This window comes from Paroedura picta, chromosome 1 (assembly GCF_049243985.1).
Source record: "Paroedura picta isolate Pp20150507F chromosome 1, Ppicta_v3.0, whole genome shotgun sequence".
Classification (NCBI taxonomy): domain Eukaryota; kingdom Metazoa; phylum Chordata; class Lepidosauria; order Squamata; family Gekkonidae; genus Paroedura; species Paroedura picta.
In genome coordinates, this window is record NC_135369.1 from 99,908,198 (window position 1) to 99,929,095 (window position 20,898).

At 43.3% G+C, this 20,898-nt stretch overlaps 1 protein-coding gene across 9 annotated transcripts in view; it reads right to left on the bottom strand.

The window, feature by feature from the left end:
- Positions 1 to 20,898, bottom strand: part of PLEKHG1 (pleckstrin homology and RhoGEF domain containing G1) — a 167,264-nt gene that overhangs the window by 62,680 nt on the left and 83,686 nt on the right. The window contains exons 1-2 of one of the 9 annotated variants that reach the window (XM_077349898.1): positions 14,175 to 14,254; positions 11,518 to 11,560 (exon numbers count right to left, since the gene is read on the bottom strand). The exons of 5 other annotated variants lie outside the window; for them this stretch is intronic. The gene's annotated coding sequence lies outside the window, so the exon portion shown is untranslated. Of the gene's footprint in view, positions 1 to 1,799; positions 1,819 to 2,009; positions 2,202 to 11,517; positions 11,561 to 14,174; positions 14,255 to 16,623; positions 16,926 to 20,898 lie in introns of those variants that run through there. 3 more of the 9 variants (XM_077349916.1, XM_077349907.1, XM_077349925.1) reach the window with 3 other exon arrangements.

A 20,898-nucleotide genomic window follows, 5' to 3' on the forward strand; every position in this document is an offset into this window, starting at 1 on the left:
CGATTACTAGTAGTGGGGCAGGAAGGTAAAAGGTAAAGGTATCCCCTGTGCAAGCACCGAGTCATGTCTGACCCTTGGGGTGACGCCCTCCAGCGTTTTCATGGCAGACTCAATACGGGGTGGTTTGCCAGTGCCTTCCCCAGTCATGACCGTTTACCCCCCAGCAGCAAGCTGGGTACTCATTTTACCGACCTCGGAAGGATGGAAGGCTGAGTCAACCTTGAGCCGGCTGCTGGGATCGAACTCCCAACCTCATGAGCAAAGCTTTCAGGCGGCTGCCTTACCACTCTGCGCCACAAGAGGCTCATTTAGCAAGACTTCCAGCCCCATTCCACACCATCGATTACTAGTAGTGGGGCAGGAAACAGCCTAGGAAATGTTACAAGGAAAAGAGAAGAATCTGACAAAAGGCTATTTTTTTTTTGTCAGCAGGCATAAGTTGCATGTAGTTGTTTTTCAATAGTTTAAATAAAATGTGTTTTGCACATTTTCTTACTTCTGGGGGGGGAGGGGTACAATTGGTGCAAGCCAAGCAGTGAAAAGAAGGATAATTGCATGTTTATCAACACTCACAAGGAAATGTGTTCAAGCAACATGATCCCTTCTTGTTCATACCTTTCCAAAAATGTAGTTAAGTTCCCCACCCTGTCTGGCCTATTCCTTGTGAAGTTACTTACAGCCGTCTGACACTCCAAAAGGCTTTTAATTAACAAAAAAAGTGACCCATAGAGATTCTCTTACAGTGCCAGGCTAACTATAACACTAGTTGCTATAAGTTACAAGATCACATGTAAAGCAAGAACTTTCCCACAGATGTTGATCTACTGCTAATTTAAATTTTGGTTTTAAATTAAATGTACCATACTCTACTTTCTGCCCGTAATTGTAACTTGAGCTGTGTTGTTACATGTATTTTCCAAAATCACTGAAGATCGCTTTTTGGCCATTTCAAAGAACACAGTCAAATGTGTATTTTTCTATTTTGAGACCAGTATATTAAAATGCAGCTTTAGCAACCCAACAATGTCAAATTTTAAACTTCACATACATTTTATTTTATATATTAATTGCTAAAACATCAGCCATATAGTTAATATGCTGTCACTGGAGATGTTTGTGTCCAATTCACCTATCAAACACAGAACTTTAAAATTACCAACAGTTTAATTTGAATTCAAACTTTCAAAGCCTTTGACTTGTTTATGCCACATGCATAAACACATATTTTAGCTTCATTTAATTATTTCTGTTCCTTTTCTTAATACGATGTTAATATGGGAGTTCTCAAGCAGTGAAAGTCAAGTGAGAGTTAGAACGTTTGCTGAACTCAAATTTAGTTCAAAACAAATATGTTAGAATTTGAACAATCATACATACAAACACATGGAGTTGAACAAGTGCTGTAAGAGATTTGGTCAAGAAAATTGTTAATTAAATCTAAAATATGCGATGTTTCTATGACAGCAACACAACCAACCAAGGTACTCTTTTAGAAGAGCTGTAACATCAGACAATCTTTATAAGCAGCATTGATAGCTAAACAGTATTTGAATTCAACTAGGTAGCTAAAATCTGTATTACACACATATATATATACCTGCCTTCTCAAGTTGAGACACTAGATATATGGTAAATCATTCAATAAACACAACATGTAGCCAGTGAAACACAATTTTACAGATTCCTGATCCCCTAAAACAATGCTTCAGTGAGATTTCTATCACAGTTCCAGTTTATGGGCAGCAAGAGATTCATCTACCGGTTCGTCTTGGTTTCCAAGTTCAAATGTACCATCATACCATATTATGCAGCCTTCTGTCATGCCCTATCGTAAGCTAGAGTCCGGAGCCTTCTTGTGAGGATAAATTCTCTGTGACAGTACCTCATCCCTGTGGAATGTCTCCAGCTCCTTAAGGAGAGAACAAACAAGTTCTTTTCCTCTTTCTCTCTCTCTCTCTTTCTCTCTTGCTCTCTCCCTACCATGCTCCCTTGCAAAACGTGCAGCTTACCTGCGTAACTGAAGACAAACTCATCCTCCGACTCGAGCAGCTCCAAAATTACTTCACTGGAGCACTCAAGTAAAATGAGAAGGTCTTACTAGTCTATACAGCTCATTTGGTAGAAATATTGCATGAGTCAGCTTTTCGCTATCGAAACCCTAAACACAAAAGGCTCCACAGAAACCTGATTCACAACTTTCTCACTGCCCGCTCCAAACGCAGTCCTCGGCATAGCTAAGAGCCTTAAATGAAACATGACATCATTCAATTCAGAAGCAGGACAATAGGCACCACTGTGGGTAACTTTAAAATGCACACTTCACTGAGCAACCCTCTGCAAACTATTCTTTTAAGCACAGTGCTGGCGGGGCAGGAGACACATCAAACAGTTCAAAAACATTTTGATTGCTTTCCTTCAACCACTGATTCACACTAGACAACACTAAGAAAAATGAAGAACGTATGCGAGCAGGATGTCAATGGCACATTGGTAGCAGAGAATAAAAGAAACTGGGAGACAAAGTGATATGTTTTATTAGACCAGTAAGAGAAATCTTTGGCATATTAAAACGTCTGACACACTGCGTAGCAAGTTTTAAATTACAAGCATTTAAATTTACAAGTGTTTTATAATTGAAACCTTGTGTAAAGACAAGGTGGTCAGTAAAATACTAATACTAATTTTTATGAAGAGGATGCACCATAAGCCATTCAGCAAGAGCACATAAATGTCATACAGTGCCTACATTATTCAAAAATAGAAGCTAGAACACAAGACATACATATTTAAGTGTTTTTAAAATAATGCAAACCAGCAAGTTTAGCTGAATATACAGCAAAGTCAAGCGCAGCAGAAGTCTCTTTCTTTTCTAGAGTGTGTGTGTGTGTGGGGGGGGGGGGGGATTTGAGAAAGCAGAGGAGGGGAAAATAAATCCAAGAAGCAAATCTCTGATGAGAGAAGTTAGGGCTTCTGGAATGCAGTCACTTTAAGACAACCCTGCAACCGGAAACCAGGAAGTCTTTGAACTGAGGCCCTGGCCAATCAGGGAAGACTGCTTTGCTATGAGGCATGGAGAAGGACCAACCTACGGGACCATGGTAAGAAAGTTACTATTGTCATGGGAAAATTTAAAGCAGCCAAAATCAAAATGGAAATCGAATTCAGTGTAGACAGGAGGGATTTATTTGAGCTGTGAGTGGGTAAAAATCCCTGTGCAAACTATACCCTGGCAGAAACCTGGGTGTGATCCTCAATGCCTCCCTCTCTATGGAGGCACAGGGTCACGAGAGGGTCACAGCAGCCTTTCTACCATCTATGCCAAGCCAAACTACTAGCACCCTACTTGGTCTCAGAACACCTAGCCACAGTGATCCATGCAACAGTAACCTCTAGACTAGACTCTTGCTCTCTCCACAGGCCTACCCTTAACCTCGATCTGGAAACTGCAGCTGAACCAGAATGCTGCGGCCAGGATCCTACACCATGGAGGTCCCATATCCGGCCTGCTCTCCAACACTGGCTCCCAGATGAATTCTGGATCAGACTTAAGACTTTGGTAATCATCTTCAAGGCCATATGCGGTCTGGGCACAGTGTACCTGAGAGATCGCCTCTCTGCCTACATCCCCCAAAGAGCTCAACACTCCTCCACTTCCAACTGGCTGGTAATTCCTGGATCCAAAGAAGCATGTCAGGCCTCAACTAGGGCCAGAGCTTGTTCTGTCCTAGCCTCCACCTGGTGGAATGAGCTCCCTGAAGAGATCAGTGCCCAAAGCAACCAACCTACAGGACCATGGTAAGAAAGTTATTGTTGTCATGAGAAATGTTACAATACTTGTTGTCTTCAGTTATGGGACCCACTATGATCATTTGCATAAACCTCCCTGAGCCTCATGGGAGGGTGGTATAGAAATATAATAAATAAATAGAGTTGTTCTCTATTGTCCCACAAGGTCGGACCAGAACAAATAGGATAAAATTAATTCAAAATAATTTTTGGCAAAACATTCCGAAGACGTTCCTGACAGTTACATTAGTTCCTCAGTGGAACAGACTTCCTTGGGAGGTGTTGGGTTCTCCTTCTTAGGAAGTTTTGAAGTAGAGCCTAGATAGTCATCTGACAGAAATGCTGATTTTATTAATTTAGGAAGATTTGGAGTGGGCGGGCAGGAGGGGATGTGCCAGTGTTTGTCTTTTGTGGCCCTTCCTTGCATACCCAGGGAACTGCTGATCTCTACTGTGGGATGGTAGGTGAATTTCCTCCAGGTCAGGCTGAATTCTGGATATTTGGGGAGGGGGATCACTTGGGCATGAAATTGGGGCCACTGTGGGTGGCAGGTAGTTGTGAGTTCCTGCATTGTTCAGGGGGTTGGACAGATGACCTTGGGTGTCCCTTCCAACTCTATGATTCTATGAAAGATATACATAAATGTTCAGGTTTATTTTCATCTTGTGTGTATATGAATGCTCATCCCTACCAGGTAGCAGGTTTAACAGCTTAGGTTCAGCTGTCATATTATTTAGCCCATTGCCCAGAAAGATTAAACATATTATTCTTTTGGGATTTGGGAAAAACAACAAAAAAAGAAATGGGAAAACTCTGGTCCATTCCGCATGACTTCAATGTTGCAAAAGGCTTCCAAATTGTAAACGCTACTAATTTGCAGTTATGCACGACGTCGCACACAATCGGCCACACTCCTGAAACCGATCCGTAAAAAGTGATTTGTTAAAGTGCTTAAAGGGGAATCCAGAAAAGTGGATTCACCCTCCGAAAAGTGCTACACTCTTGCAAACAATCTGCAACACTAGCAAAAAAGACCTGTGCGTTCCTATTGTTGCGGTTCCAGCCAAGTCCCTCCCCCTGGCTCTCTCCTCCGAACTTCCGGCGAAGCGATCGCCATTTTTTTTCTCGGAGCGAGCGGAAAGCAACGAACCGGCGAGCCTTCATTCACCCAGCGAGGCTTCTCCGGCTAGAGTCCCTCCACAGAGCTGCTTTAAAGCTCCCCTCATGTCACCAAGCACAACACAGCCCCGTTTGCAAGTTCCCTTTATTTTCGGCCGACAATCGCGCCCGTGCATGGGGGGGGGTTCACTCAGGGGAGTGTGGTAACGATGAATTGGCAGCTCACACACCAGCTGCCAGCTAGATGGGTCTCTATGTTAGGAGGAATGAAGGAATCATTGGTCCTGGTGCAGAATGGGCCTCTGTATTCTGTGTACATACAGGTAGAATCCTACCCGTCTCAACTTCCCCTATGGGCATCTCTGCCCAACCTTTATGTTAGGGACCAAATATGCTGATTCAGCAGATCTAATTTCTGCACATCATTCAGCAACTGTGGTAATCACCAGTAGCCCGGATGGCAAAGTCAGGGGCAAGCACTTACTACTAACTACATAAAAATGCATAACATTGACTATTTCAGGCTTACTGTGAGAAATTCACACTTACCCTTGTCTTCTCTCAAAAGAATACGGCACCCATGACACAGGAGGAGGAAGTAGACTGTTTGGAGGACTAGCCCACACATTTTTAAACAAAATGTTTCTGTAATGATTTTAAGAGGTAGACATTTGTTTGAAATGTTCTAAAAATATGGGGTTGAGTGCCATTATGCAATAAAAATGAACCAAGCTTTCAAAATTGTATTCTTAAATATTAATCAATTACAAAAGATTGGGGAATTATTATGGTCTAATTTCCTGACTTGCAAGTATTATGTTTCCTCCTTCAGTAACCTTAACATATAAATGTACTACATTGTCTGCTCAGGAGCTTCTAAAGGACATTCTGACATCTTCCCCAAAGTGCCGGATAATGTATTAATAACTCTCTGCAATGCAGTATAGTGATTGTTTAATCTGCAGAGAGTTCTATCTAAGAGTCCTATGTAAGAAGAAATATTATGAATAAATGCTGATGCTTTATAAACTAAAGTATTTCTCAGATTAAAAATAATTGATACATATTTATAGCATATACCTTTTCCTAACTTTTATTGTAAAACATTAATATGCTTGAAGTAGAAGATGAGCTGGGTTTTTTTTAACCCTGCTTTTTATTACCCAAAGGAGTCTCAAGGGGCTTACAATTACTTACCCGTCCTCTTCCCACAACAGACACCCTGAAAGGTAGGTAAGACTGAGAGAGCTCTGAGAGAACTGTGATCGGCCCAAGATCATCCAGCTGGCTGCATGTGGAGACGTTAGGAATCAAACTCAGTTCTCCAGATTAGAGGCCCCCGTCAATATTAATTGAAAACTATCATTTTTTTCTTATAGTTCAAAGAAGGTTTCAATTATACTTGGTAATTCCACTTTTATATTTTATAAAATTTTAAGTCAAAAATTACATTATTACAACAACAATCCATGGTCAACATCACCCTTAACTGTAAGAGAACAGTACAGTCTCCTGACAACCAACCACTGTTCTGACTTATTCCTTGTGGTATACCAAATTTCCTGCATTACAGTCAAGCTATCATATAGGACAATACCTGAAAGTTCCTTGATCAATAGTTTTCAGTCTGGGACCAGAATCTTTCCAGATTATTCTGTTCATAAAGATGGATCTTTACTTCTCCACAACTTACCAGAAAATAACAAGTGCTACCACCAGGCTCCCTGCCATCTTTTTTCCATCCTTTGCACAAAAGTTTACCATGCTTGGACCTCTTTCACTAGCTTTTATTTAATACCCTACCATTCTCTGAAGAGCCTCTTGTGGCGCAGAGTGGTAAAGCAGCCAACATGCTGTCTGAAGCTCTGACCATGAGGCTGGGAGTTCAATCCCAGCAGCCAAATCAAGGTTGACTCAGCCTTCCATCCTTCCGAGGTCAGTAAAATGAGTACCCAGCTTGCTGGGGGGTAAACGGTAATGACAGGGGAAGGCACTGGCAAACCACCCTGTATTGAGTCTGCCAAGAAAATGCTAGAGGACGTCACAGGGGATACCTTTACCTTACCATTATCTGGAGCTTCCACAATTACAAAGCTGCAAGAACATCCTACCACATGCTTATGAAGGCACCCACCCAGACTCTTCACTGTGAAAACATTCGCCAGATGTTTGGAAGCCATAGCTGGATGGTTGGAGAGAGCCTCCTGAAACTCAATCCCTCCAAGACAGATGGCTGGGTAGAAAGGGGACAGAGCAGGAAGTGCACGGAATCTGAGGGTGATCCTTGATGCCTCCTTATCAATGGAAGTGCAGGTCATCAAAGGACCCTGTACAGTGCTTTTCCACCTATGCCAGGCAAGGCTACTAGGTCCTTGGAATACCTAGCTACGGTGATCCAGGTGACGATCACCTCTAGGCTTGATTTCTGTAACTCATTCTATGAGGGCCTCCCTTTATTCTTGACCCGGAAATTGCAACTGCTACAGAATGAAGCTGCTAGAGTCTTCACAGGAACATCTTAGAGAACCCATATCCAGCTAATGCTGAGGCAGCTGCACTGACTACCGGTTGCATCCCAGATCAAATGTAAGGTTCTGGTATTGACCTTTAAGGCTATCTGCAGTCTTGGCCCCACATATTTGAGGGACTGCTTATCGCCTTATGCCTCCTACAGGGCTCTTTGCTGTGTGGGTGTAAATTTGTTGGTGGTTCCCAGCCCATGGGAAGTATGCCTGGCCTCAACCAGGACCAAGGCCTTTTCAGTCCTGGCCCCGACCCAGTGGAATTAGTTCCTGGAAGAGCTGACAGCTCTGCAGAAACTTCCTCAATTCTGCAGGGCCTGGAAGACAGAGCTTTTCCATCAGGTATACTGTTGAGGTCAAGGCAAGTAAGATCTGTGGGCCCCTCCTTACTACAGCAGGAACATTAGGCTGACACCCCATCGCATTATATCTCCCTCTGAGGCACTTGGTGGAGTGGGTTCTTTGAGCTATGGGGTAATGACAGAGGGGATGGGGATTTAGAGAAGTTCTTGCCACAGAGGGTTCTGTAAGGATTGGCGTTTCTTTGATTGTTAGTGGGGTTTTAATATTTAGCCCGCCACAAGCCAGCCAGTCTGGGAGGGTCAAGCAATAAATAAAACAAACAAACAAATAAATAGCTTCTAGTGCTGAAGAGGTGAGTTTTAGAATTTACATTGAAAAGTGTCTAGACACTTTACCAACATCACTTAGTCTTGGTTATACAACCTTTCCATTACTGCACTACAAATTGTCCAGGAAAATAGATAAATAGCTTAACCCTATTGTAATAATATGCTGTATATCTTTATAGTATTTCACATTCAATCTCATAGTAACTAGATCCAAGATATAGATGTCAGATCACTATGGTGACCGTGCATCATATTTTGGTTACCACCTTCCCTTGGATGCCCAGCACCAAGAGAGAGACAGACTGCTCTATTTCACACATAGTACATCACAGAGAATTCAAAAAGGAGTCTCATGATGAGACCTTGGGAAAGGAAGGGCACTCAATTACTCATTTAGCAAAAGCCTTTGGAATCTCTTGGAAGCACCAAGAGATATTCAGTCCTTACTCTTTAAAATCCTGCACATGCTGAAGGAGACAGTGGGGGAGAAGAGGTTGATGATGACCATTCATATGTTTTTATAGATTTTAATATTTTGTGAGCTGCCACGAGCCAGCTGTGCTGGGAGCAGCAGGATAGAAGTATACTTAATAAATATTAATTAATAAATAAATAATATTGTCTAGTTACTAATGTTGTCAAAATATGTGATCTACTGTTTAGGATATTGTTGCTTTTTTGTAGGAACTAATGTTTCTTTCAGCTTGATTCCAACTTACTTTCATCCCCGTTATAATGATAGCTTATATTGAGGTTCCCCAACCTGGTGCCCACCAAGTGCTTTTAGAAAATGGCTGTGGTCTAGTAGGGCTAATGGCCAGAAGGCTTCTGATTGGCTATAAAGCTAAAAATAACATGGTTTCAGCAAAAGCTGTCATCATAGTGTTTATTTTATTTTCTCTCTCCTTTTTTCTGGTGCATTTTAAAAAATTACTCCTCTCATCTCCTGCATTTGGGTTTCCTGTGTGTGTTTTTGCCTCCTGGAACCATTTTGTGGTTGCCCCTACCTGTGTCAGAACTCTGTGTCAGAACTCCTAAGCTGCTCACAGGCCCAAAATGATTGGGGAATCCTGGCTTACTTGATTTCAGGTTCAAAGCCTTAAAAATACTGACTGCAAACAGATTTAACTGTACACCAACAAATTGTAATTTTAAGTAGTTCTCAGCAACTATCTTTAAACAGCCCCGTGGCGCAGAGCGCCACGGACTGAATAAAGCAGTAAAGGCTGTGTGGGAGGAGTTAGGGCGGGCCCTATCCGGGATAAAAACTCGGAGGGGCCAATCGCGGCTCCTGATTGGCCCCTCTGAGTGTCCATCCCGCCCTAAGCAGCCAATGGGGAGCCGTGCAAAGCGCGGCTCCCCATTGGCTGCTTCACCCGCCCAGAGAATCTGCCCGGCTGCTCCGCCGGAGAAGGCTCGGCAGAGCCTCGGGTGGGGGGTGGGCCGGGCAGCCTTCTCCCGGCCGGCGGAGCTGCCTCACCGTGTCAGAGATGCGGTGAGGCCACTCCGCCAGCCGGGAGAAGGCTCGACAGAGTCTCGGGTTGGGGGTGGGCCGGGCAGCCTTCTCCCGGCCGGCGGAGCTGCCTCGCCCCCGGCACGAGGAACACTTCCCAGACACAAAGACGACGACGCCAAGCCGCTCTGCGTGACGCCGCCACCCCAAACTTCGCCGCTGCCCCCTGCTCCGTGCTCATCCACGACATGGCCGCGGACGCCTCCTCGCCTCCTTCACAGCGCGAATTCCTCGCCCAGGTAGGTTCCCCCGTGGTAGACTCACACCATGCTCTTCTTCCCCTTGCCTCCCTGCCCACACAGAACTCTTCCCACATCACCGTGCCGTCCATCGCCCCTTTCTAGCGCCCATTTTATTGCTTTTTAAAATGGGCTTAAAATCTAGTCATTTAAAGAATATAAAGAAAGGAACATGCAAATTGTAATATTCCATCCACTAGGCCAGCTCCCTTCTGAAAGATGTGAGACAAAATTATTTAACACTCTAACTTCATTACTTGGTAGATTGTTCAAGTAGGTCATTAAAAGGGGGGCATACACATTTTCTAAGCATATGCATTAGTTTCGGGCTAGTAAATGAGACCTCACACAACTTGGTAAATACATCAAACATTTTTTTTTCAAAAGAAAGCATGTTTACCATTAATTTCAACTAATATAATTGATAATGAGGTTTTTAATAATAATTTTAGAAGAAAAAATTACCAGAGGCACAAACATTTCCCAGACAATAACTGTGATTTAATGTTTGAAATTAGGCGACAGAATCACTCTTTTCTACCCTTCCTTTTACTTACTTCAGGTGCTAAGTTTCCCCCCTATCTTCCATAACCATGGTCTGGTATTATGTTTGACCACTGGTCACTGTGTTTTAAGAGCATTACAAAAAGCCTGTTAAGAAACCAGATAATTTTGAAAGTGTTTTCAAGGAAGAACCATAGAGAAATCAATAAATGGTGATTGTTTTTCTTATGAACTTCACCAGACACCTCTTAAGATGACTAAAAAGAAACACAATACCATAAAATCATAAAACCACAATATAAATTACAGTATTAAGCACAAGTTAGGGTCATAAAAGCAGCCTGAAACTAACAGTAAGCAACCTAAACATATCCATAAACTGGCACCCAGGCTCAGAGCAGTTGTTAACATAGCAGCCTTTATAAATTGTTGCACATGGTTTTGCAGATGTCAGGAAAAACAGAGCTGTAAACATTAAAAAGCCAGCAAGAGCTTAAACTCCCTGGTGAATGAGACAGTTTTATCTACAACAACTTTCATAGAACTGAAAGAACAAAGAAAGCTCTGGTGTAGAGCCATTATTAGTTAAATACAGGCCCATTTCAGCTGATTTAACAAGGAATTTAGTTTTAAAGATGGTTCCCACTAAGCTTCTATGAATCCATTTCAAGTGCCACAGTGCCTCCCTGCTCCTTACATTCTGCTGCTACTCTACCCCATGGGTGGGTACAAGAAAGCCTTTCACACAAAAGTTTCTTGCACAAATGAATAGCAGCAAAAATGTCGGCCACACAGAAAGGTCAAGCTGCTCTAATTACTTGCACACAGTGGGCTGCAGCCTGATAATCATCAAAAATTTTCTACCAGATTTTTTTACTCAGTTTTTTAATACCTACATCGTTAATCCTAGTATATATACAAATTTTTCTATCTTTCTCATCATTAAAGGGCACATAAATATGAGGCACTTTCTATCTTCTGCTGCTGCTCAACTTAATAGACAGACTTATCTATCTGTTAAACTGGGTTATGCTGGGTCTTTCTGTTTTACTCCAGGCAAAGGAGGACTTGGGCACACTGAGCTGCCAGCCTCCAGGTGGTGGCTGGAGATTTCCCACTATTACAATTGATTTCTGGGAGACAGAGATTAATTAACCCAGAGAAAATGGCTGCTTTGGAAGGTGGTCTCTATGGCAACATACCCCATTGAAGACTCTCCTCTCCTCAAATCCAGAGCTGGCAACCCTAGAAGCAAAACAAAGCACTATGTTTGAGACTGGATTTATGATTCGCCTTTACTGGTTATGGGGCTTGGCAAGTTGGCATGACAATGTTCCTTGTGACATGGAAGTATGAAGCAGAGATTGCAGTCTTAAATGTTACATTCAAAGCAGGAGGAGTAAAGTGATCAAACTGGCACCATTTCTAGCATTCCTCACAGGAATGCTACCTCCAGCCTTAAGACTTCCATCTTTGGTCAGATTTCAAACACAACATTACCTAAATGTTTCTGTTTTGTTTTGTTTTTTTAAGAATATGGCCTAAATGTGTAAAATCTACCTTGGATTCTTTATTTTTATTTCTTTAGGAATGAAGGAGTAGAAATAGGTATGGAGATTTCAAGATCCTTAGGGGAAAGACACCCCCAAGCTCCCTCTTTGTTTATTCATCATTGGCAGGCATCATTAAATTGTTCAGTCCAGGAATCTTCCAATGACAGGAAGAATTTCAAAGAAAATAGAAGAATGTAGTATTGACAAGAACATGGTTCCATCTGAAGGAACAAATGAAGACGGGGGCCCATATACTCAGAGCTAATCAGGCTATGAGGCCATGTAGTGCCAAATGTGTGATTAATAAAACCAAAAGAGAAAACAAGAGTTATACACATCAAATAATTAACTAAAAAAAAACAGAAGAAATCAATGGCTCAGTAAACCATTGTACATTACGATCTTCTGAAGAATTCTGGGAGCCTCTAAATGACTAATTATCCCTGCTGCAACATATCATAAAGGTCTGTGCAGATGTAACATGACACCATCTTTAAACTATAGTAACCCATGGTCATCTGAACCTAAGCCATCACACTAACTCTGGCTAGTTAAACCTTAAACCAGGATACAAAGCTAGTTTATTACACACATTTAGTTCTAGCTATGATTGAATATTATCTACTAATGTGATATCCTAGCTTAATCCAGATTTGTTTTCTTGCCAACACACCCTGCCCAGCCTGCCTACAAAATTGTCAGGCTAGAGCCATTCAAAACCAAAACTTCTCTAGCCATCAGCTAGCTCTATATATTATATCTTTCCCAACCCTGTTTGGTGGGTGAGAGCCATTTTGGTGTAGTGGTTAGGAGAGTGGTCTTCTAATATGGCAAGCCGAGTATGATTCTGTGCTCCCCCACATGCAGCCAGCTGGGTGACCTTGGGCTCACCACAGCACTGATAAAGCTGTTCTGACAAGGCAGTGATATCAGGGCTCTCTCAGCCTCACCCACCTCACAGGGTGTCTGTTGTGGGAAGAGGAAAGGGAAGGCGACTGGAAGCCGCTTTGAGACGCCTTCGGAGAGAGAAAAGAGGCATATAAGAACCAACTCTTCTTCTAGAGCTAAGCCTTTCTTCAATCTCAGATCTGAGTCTTACCAGCACCTTGAAATGAGCCCAAAAGCAAATTGGAGAATAGTGCAGAGGGAACAAGACCACAGTGATATGGTCCCTATGACTTACTCCTGTTAGCATTCCGCCCACAGTTTTCTGTGCAGACTGTAGCTTATGGTCAATCTCCAACAGCAACCCCATATACAGCACGTTGCAGGAATCTAATCTGTTATTTACCTCTACTTCATTATGGAAGCAACCTACCTCAATATTTCCTGAAGAAAAACCTCCCCTCCTTTAAATCCAGCCAATCTACATTTCTATTCCCAGCCATTACTGCTTGGTACTTACTTTCTCCCTTCAGTACACTGCATCATCTTTAAACCACCCTGCCTGCGGCGCGGTGCAGTGTGGACTTAATAATGCAGTAAGGGCTGTCTGGGAGGAGTTAGGGCGGGCCCTGTCCGGGATAAAAACTTGGAGGGGGCAATCAGGAGCCACAAAGCGGCTCCTGATTGGTCCCTCCGAGTGTCCATCCTGGGCCAAGCGGCCAATGGGGGCCGCGCAAAAGGAATCACCGCATAGACTGGACTGCCAGCCGATGTGGTGAGTCCTCTGGGGGGCCGCACTGCCTTCCCCCGGCCGCTGGAGCGGCCTCGCTGTGTCGCAGCGGCCGGGAGAAGGCTCCAGAGAGCCGCCAAGGGGGGGGGGGCACCGCCTTCTCCCAGCCGCTCCAGCAGCCGGGAGAAGGCTCCAGAGAGCTGCCGGTGTGGGGGGGGGGCGTGCCGCCTTCTCCCGAGTACTGGAGCGGCCTTGCCGCATCGGAGACGCGCCGAGCCTGCTCCAGCGGCCGGGAGAGGCCTCCAGAGGGTGGGGGGGCCCTTTCGTGTCCGGCTTCAGCCAGGCCCCATTCCTCTCCGGGTTCTGCCAGGCCCAGGCGCTCTCTTGCGGCCGCAAGGGAGCGCCTGGGCCCGGCAGAAGCCTCCGCCGCCCGGCCCCTTTCGTGTCCGGCTTCTGCCAGGCCCGGGAAGGCTGTCTGGACATGCTCTGCTGGTGTGGTGCTGCACTCCCTGGCCTCCTGGTCACCGGGAGAGCTGGGATGGTAGCCAGCCATGCTCTGCTATGCTGGCCTGGGTGGCCTGCCTCACTGGCAGGCCCGCACCCTGGTCTGTGGAAGCCCTTCCACCCTCCCTCCCATGGCCGGTTTTCAAAACATACTTTCATACCAGTTTAATATAGCTAACCTGTGTACCTGGAAAGTGGAACAAGGCAAGAAGGATCCTCCCGAGGCTTTGAATTCTGTGGTAACAATCGATATCTGGTTAGCACGTAGCATTAGTGAGGAGTCAGAAAACTGCTGGGTATATGAGTGAAACAGGGGTGGGAAAGGATATAGTATGTGCTCAAAGAAAGCAACGCAGTGAGGCTTTACCATATGTTGGGTTTCAGAGTGCAGGCTGGGATAGCAGAGTAGTCAGGTCTTTCTCATGGAAAACAATAGCAGCCTTCCAAAATGCTTTTGGTTGCATCAATTAAGGAAAAAGAAGTAAAGCCCGCCACTTTCCTACATGAAATTTGGCTTAAATTATGAGGACAACACAAATTTAAAATTGGTCTTTCCATCTTTCTGCCCCAATATACTTGGCATGATCAGGCTTCTAATAACTGAACAATGCAGCATGTTTACTACAGATACCCACCACCACCACCAAAACCACAAGGAATTTCTGGGAGGCCACACTGAATATTCCCTTTTATAACTACTAAATAGATAGACTAGACTAGGCAGCATACTCACTGGCAAAGCTCACTCTCTAGTCTAGGCACTATCATATATACACTAAAATAAATCAATCACAACAGTGCAGATGGGGCAGTGATTATAACAACTCACCTGCAGCCTCAAACTTGACCCAGTCTTCACAATAGCAGGTGTGGATGGAGAATCCAGGTGAAAATCTGCCCACAGCCAGCCCCTTTTGAACCGCATTAAAGGATTAATTTTGAACCAGTTTGAAGGGTTAAGTTCTGAGAAGGCCACAAATTCCCATATAATTTCTGGAAGAAGTTCCTGACAGTTAGATCCGTTCCTCAGTGGAACAGGCTTCCTCGGGAGGTGGTGGGTTCTCCTTCTTTGGAAGTTCTTAAGCAGAGGCTAGATAGTCATCTGACAAAAATGCTGACTTTATGAACTTAAATAGACTGTGAGTGGGGGGGGGGGGCAAAGGGATGTGCCAGTGTTTGTCTCTTGAGGCCCATCCTTGCATGCCCAGGGAATTGCTGATCACCATTGTGGGATGGTAGGTGAATTTCCTCCAGGCCAGGATGGATTCTGGAGATTTTTTTGGGGGAGGGGGATCAGTTGGGCATGAAATTGGGGTCACTGTGGGTAGGCAGGTAGTTGTGAGTTCCTGCATTGTACAGGGGGTTGGACTAGAGCAGGGGTAGTCAACCTGTGGTCCTCCAGATGTTCATGGACTACAATTCCCAGGGGCTCGTGGGAATTGTAGTCCACGAACATCTGGAGGACCACAGATTGACTACCCCTGGACTAGAGGACCCTGGAGGTCCTTTCCAACTCTATGAGGCTTGCTCTGTTCAGGAGCCCCTAGGTGAAAAGAGCCAACAATAAGTAGAAGCTTCTGATAAAGAAACTAGAACTCTTAAATATATATATTAACAATCAGTGAGACTTATAGCTGCAAGACATTGGGGGCATTTTAACATGAGAGGGGGAAAATTTCTAGAAGTCTGAAAATTTTTAAACTTACTTATATTAACCTAATTAAATTAACAGTGTATCAGGACTCCATTATACAATATCTTCAATAGCTCAATTAATAAATATCTACTATCTGATGTATATCAAATGTGTTTGGTTTTTCCTATTATTATCAGTGAAATTAATTGTGTCATTTTATGTTTTGTTTTCTATACATTTAAAAATTAAACTAATAAGGAAAAATTATTTATTTTCTTATATTTTTATTTTCAGGAAGGAAGCTAGCATTTGGGGGGTAAATCAAGTGGAGGGGCTGGTGTTTTGGAGGCTGAGGAAGCCCCTCTGCCTTGTGCTCAGGTGGTGACCTTGGCCAAGTCTCTCAGTGTCTCTGATGCATTTTTCAGCAGAATAGACAGCCAAAGGGGTGACTTGGTCTCTGGCATTCTAAGACCCAACTCTGCCTCTGCCTGTACTCTTGAGGCTGGTCTACATAAACCAATATATGCCATATATATTACATTACACTTTCATCTAAAATACTGATATCTGATTACACTAATTAATGCAAACAAAGTTTGCATGATATGCCCCCCTGATCAAAAACTCTAATATTTCGGAAAACAAAAAAAACAGTATATTTGTAAGTAAAATAAAATATTTTTTTACACATTGCCTTATCGTATGGACATTTCCTTGGAGGTAAGGTCACTGAGTTTGGGGGTTCTCTTTTTCAAGCCAGTGTGCAGAGGACTGCAGTGTTAAGTGAAATAATGAGACAACAACAGACCATAACAACATGCTAAAACTGAATTTTCATAAAATGTTAATCTATGAGCAAAATCCTTTCAAAAGGCTCAGTATTCACATGCTTGCATAAGCTATAAGCAGCATATATACATAAATATTTGTATAAAAACAAGAAGAGAGACCAAGGAGAGGCAATGGGAGTGAAAGGAAGTACAAGAAAAGAGCTGCTTACCCTGCAGATGCTTCCTCTGCAACAAACAAGTTCATTTTTCACAGGGCTGGATGCGTAAGCCTGCCTACCCTCACTCCATTAAATCAATTGTTCATTTTACAAATGGTAATTGGCTTAAGGCTGCTCTTGGGCATTTTTACACTTCAAGATGCCTTTGCCTAAAAATACATCTGCAAAGTGAGGTAAAACATCCAAATCCTGGAAAGTGCACCCCCGGGATCGCTAATGCATTTCCCCCAAAGAAACATCATAAATGGCTATTCGCTCAAAGGTGTTCAACACAAGATTAACAAGTGGCTGAGAGCCACCCTCCGGTTTAGATTTTAAACCTGCAGTTGCGATGCTACTGCTGGCAGCCAGCCATCACTGCAGGCCTCAAAGTGGTGGAAGGCTTAAAAGGGAAATAAAGCCTGCCGGGAAAATTCTTCTAAGCCTGCAGCTCTGCAGCACTTTTACTCTTTTCAGTAATTAAAGATGAGTAAGCTTCTCCTACCAGCCTCCCAATTCAAATGCTACAAAGCTAAACACCTCTGCTTTTACCCTGGCCTTAGTAAAGAAATAGACTTGTGTTGCTTCCCAGAAACATCTTATCAAGGTTAGGTCCTACACTGAGGAGAGGATAGGACCCAGACATTTTTTCTGCAGGATGGGCTTTCTTTCTTTTTATTTGTGTCCGTTTCCAATGGAGAACCTCGATTCCATGCAATTTGTTCTGCTGCAAGCCTTTGTTTCCTACTACATGGTTTCCACAATTTGTCTGAAAGGATGCAGCTTCCCATGATGCAGCACTCCCCGTTTCACTATACTTTTTCTTTTGTGCACACATGTTAACACAGCAACGTAATTTTAACCACCCTTGAAATTCAGTAGAGTTAATAGTGTTATAAATAGTGTTGTAAAGTGGAATAGATGATTTTCTAAAAAAAATACTGGCAGGCACTTCAGGTAATGGAGTCTGCTGGAGGCGGAACAAGGTGGCTATGCATATGCACCCTGATGACCCAGAATGGTGACGTGCCAGGAAAAAAAAATTGGGATTTCTATACTTGAAAATGGCAAGTTGAGGCCTGAGGTGAAATTAAAGTCATGGTAAGCCAGCATTCAAAAAATGCGGGTAAAGGGAGGAAGAACTTCAGGTCTACCCCTAGAAGGGCTGATTTTGGTGAGGACATGACGTGACTGTCCGAGCCTTTAGGCAGTTCTGTAAAATGCCTGGCCTCCATGGATAGATGAATAGCTTCAGCTACGGTTGCCAACCTCCAGTTAGTGCTGGAGGTCTCCCACTATTACAACTGATTTCCAGGTGACAGAGATGAGTTTACATGGAGAAAATGGCCTCTTTGGAAGGTGAACTCTATGGAATTATATCACATTGAAGTCCCTCACCCTTTCAAACCACGCTCTCCTCAGGCACCGCTCCCCCACCCCCCCACCCCCAAATCTCACACAGAGTTGGCAAACTCCAGTTTCAGAGCACGCAGCCTGAACCTCGTCAGCCTTATGCTATAGTACAACTACTCAGTAGTATCGGACTACTGATGCATGTGGCAAGTGAGCTACCACTGAACCCAAACAATACAATGGACTGGCTGTTGTTTATCCCTTTTGTAAATTTAACTGGGTATAGGGAATGATAATATGTCAGCTCTCCAGAGACCCTGCTGCTTTCTGGAATCTGTAAACTGACAGGTGATTAAACAGGCTAATTTTAGTTCCTCCTGTTACCCCCCCCACACACACACACACACACATCTGTTTCATGGGTGCTCAATTGTGCTCAACATTCAGTTACTGCTTTTCTTAAAAGTACTGTTTGCTAAAAACACCCCAAACTTATTATGCCTTCCTCAGAAAAGCAATGTGTTCTCCTTGTCAATCCATCCCTACTCTTTCTTTTTATATTTCTTGTAGATTTTAACTGCTATAAGATGCATTCCATTGACCTGTGAAAAGGTACTAGCCCATTTCTTAAAAGCACTTGTTTATGTTTCATAAACTATTGTTTTGTTTTTCTTAATAAAAATTTTTACAGGGCTGCCACGGACCAGCTCCTGGCATACTTGGAAGAAATTGACCTGGGCTCAACCTGGGCCAGGGCTTTTTTTTGGTTCTGGCCCCAACTTGATGGAATGAGCTCCCAGAACAGCTGAGAGCCCTGACAAAGCTCTTGAAGTTCAGCAGGGGCTGCAAGATGGAGCTCTTCTGCCAGGTCTTTGGTTGAGGCCGGGGCTGTTAAGATCTGGGCGTCCCCCTTGAGCGAATAAGATTGGTGCAGCCTTTTAATTTCCCCCCAAATTGTTATACATCTGTGGTAACTGGGGGGATGGGGGAGTGTTAGCTGCCGCTGAGTCGGGCTCTTGATGTTTTAGGTGTAGGGGTTTTATGATGGGTTCACAGAATCAAACAGTTGGAAGGGACCTCCAGGTTCCTCCAGTCCAACCCCGTGCACAATGAGGGAACTCACAACTACCTGCCTACCCACAGTGACCCCAATTTAATGCCCAAGTGATTTCCCTCACACCAAAAATCTCCAGAATCCACCCTCGCCTGGAGAAAATTCACCTTCCATCCCACAGTGGTGATCAGCAATTCCCTATATATGCAAGGAAGGGTCACAAGAAACAAACACTGGCACTTCCTGTCTACCCAAATAAAAATTTAGGATCTCCTCAATAGCTGAAATTCATAAATATAAAAAGGGAGCATAAGTGTATTTTATGTTTATATACCAAATTGGATGCACTTCCTCCCAGAATTACGATCTAAACATGTCAAAAATACAATAGTGCACAAAAGCAAATCAACACTAAAGATTCTGTGATTTAAGGCAGTGGCCCCTAACCCCCGGTCCGGGGACCAGTACCGGTCCGTGGATCAGTTTGGTACCGGTCCGCAGCTCCTCCTCGTCCTCCTCTCCAGCTTCTGCCTCAGGCGCTGCCCTGCCACTCTGCCGTCAGCTCACCTTTGATGCTCTCCAGCGGCCACTATGCCTGGGGCTACCCCTCGGCATGGCACTGTGCAGCTGCTGCTGGCAAGCACCCCCCAGCAGGCGGTGGGAAGTCAGGGGCACCGGCGGGAAAGCAAGTGGAACAGGGGCTCAGGTGGCAGTGGCGACGGCAACAATGTCCCTCAGCAAAAGACTACCCCCCCCCCGGGCCTCAGTAAAATTGTCAGGCATTGACTGGTCCCTGGTGATAAAAAGGTTGGGGACCACTGATTTAAGGTGTTGATTGTAGTATACCTGATGATAAACTTTATGGACTGTGGAGAAATGTGACATGCTCTGTGATAAAGAGAGTAAGAACTTTTACTGAAAATGGAATATGCAACAAGAAGATGCCACTCTGAGGGCCATCATAGTTAAACCTTAAATTATCTTAAAATGACTAAAATTATTTCAAGAACTAGAATTCCAATGCAAATATTAAAACAGAAAGAAAAGATGGGATTGCTATAAATGCAGAGATCTGAAGAAAAACATATGCAGGTTCAGTATCTAAGACAAACTCTTGAATAGCAAAAGCCGATTGGAAATATATGAATAAGAAGAAAGTATGCATTATGGCTGAAGCTCTTTCCAAGCCATTACTAGCAAGGAAAAAGAAATTAAATAGATGTTGTCCAAATCTTGTAATGAGAACTGCTTTCTATAGTACATTAATATATGTTTAAACCTGTGGTTAAAATGGCAGTTCAAAATGGAAAGTAGATGTATAGCTCAGAGAATTTTGCTTTCTTATAGGAAATATCTCTCTCTCTCTCTCTCTCTCTCTCTCTCTCTCTCTAAACCTACGGTAAATTTAAACTAGATTATATGGGTAGCTGGAGTGATCTCAATTTGGGGTCAATTTCAAATTTGTTAAATTGCTGCTGTTAAGTGTTCCATATGTCCCACTTGTACTTTCAGATTTGCATTATATAGACCAACATGAACAAGAAAATTAAAACATTGTAGCACATTGATATATTATGTATGTGGAAGGCATCCAAAGTTCAACATAGGGACTTCAGGAATATTTCAACCTTCAGTAAATATGATCAAAGAATAATGATTATTTTAAAGTTATTGGGCTCATTGATGAAAAGATGCCTTAAACATGTAAATATATCTTTTATGGAGTCCTATTTAGAACATAATTTCACAATAAAAGCAGTGCAGCAAATGTTGCTGTTGTTTTCATTTATTCCCTACAGCTCACAGTGGCTTATAGGTTTAAAATATTCACATACAAGTAATATTTTAACTTCTATACTATTTATATTACTTGAATGTGT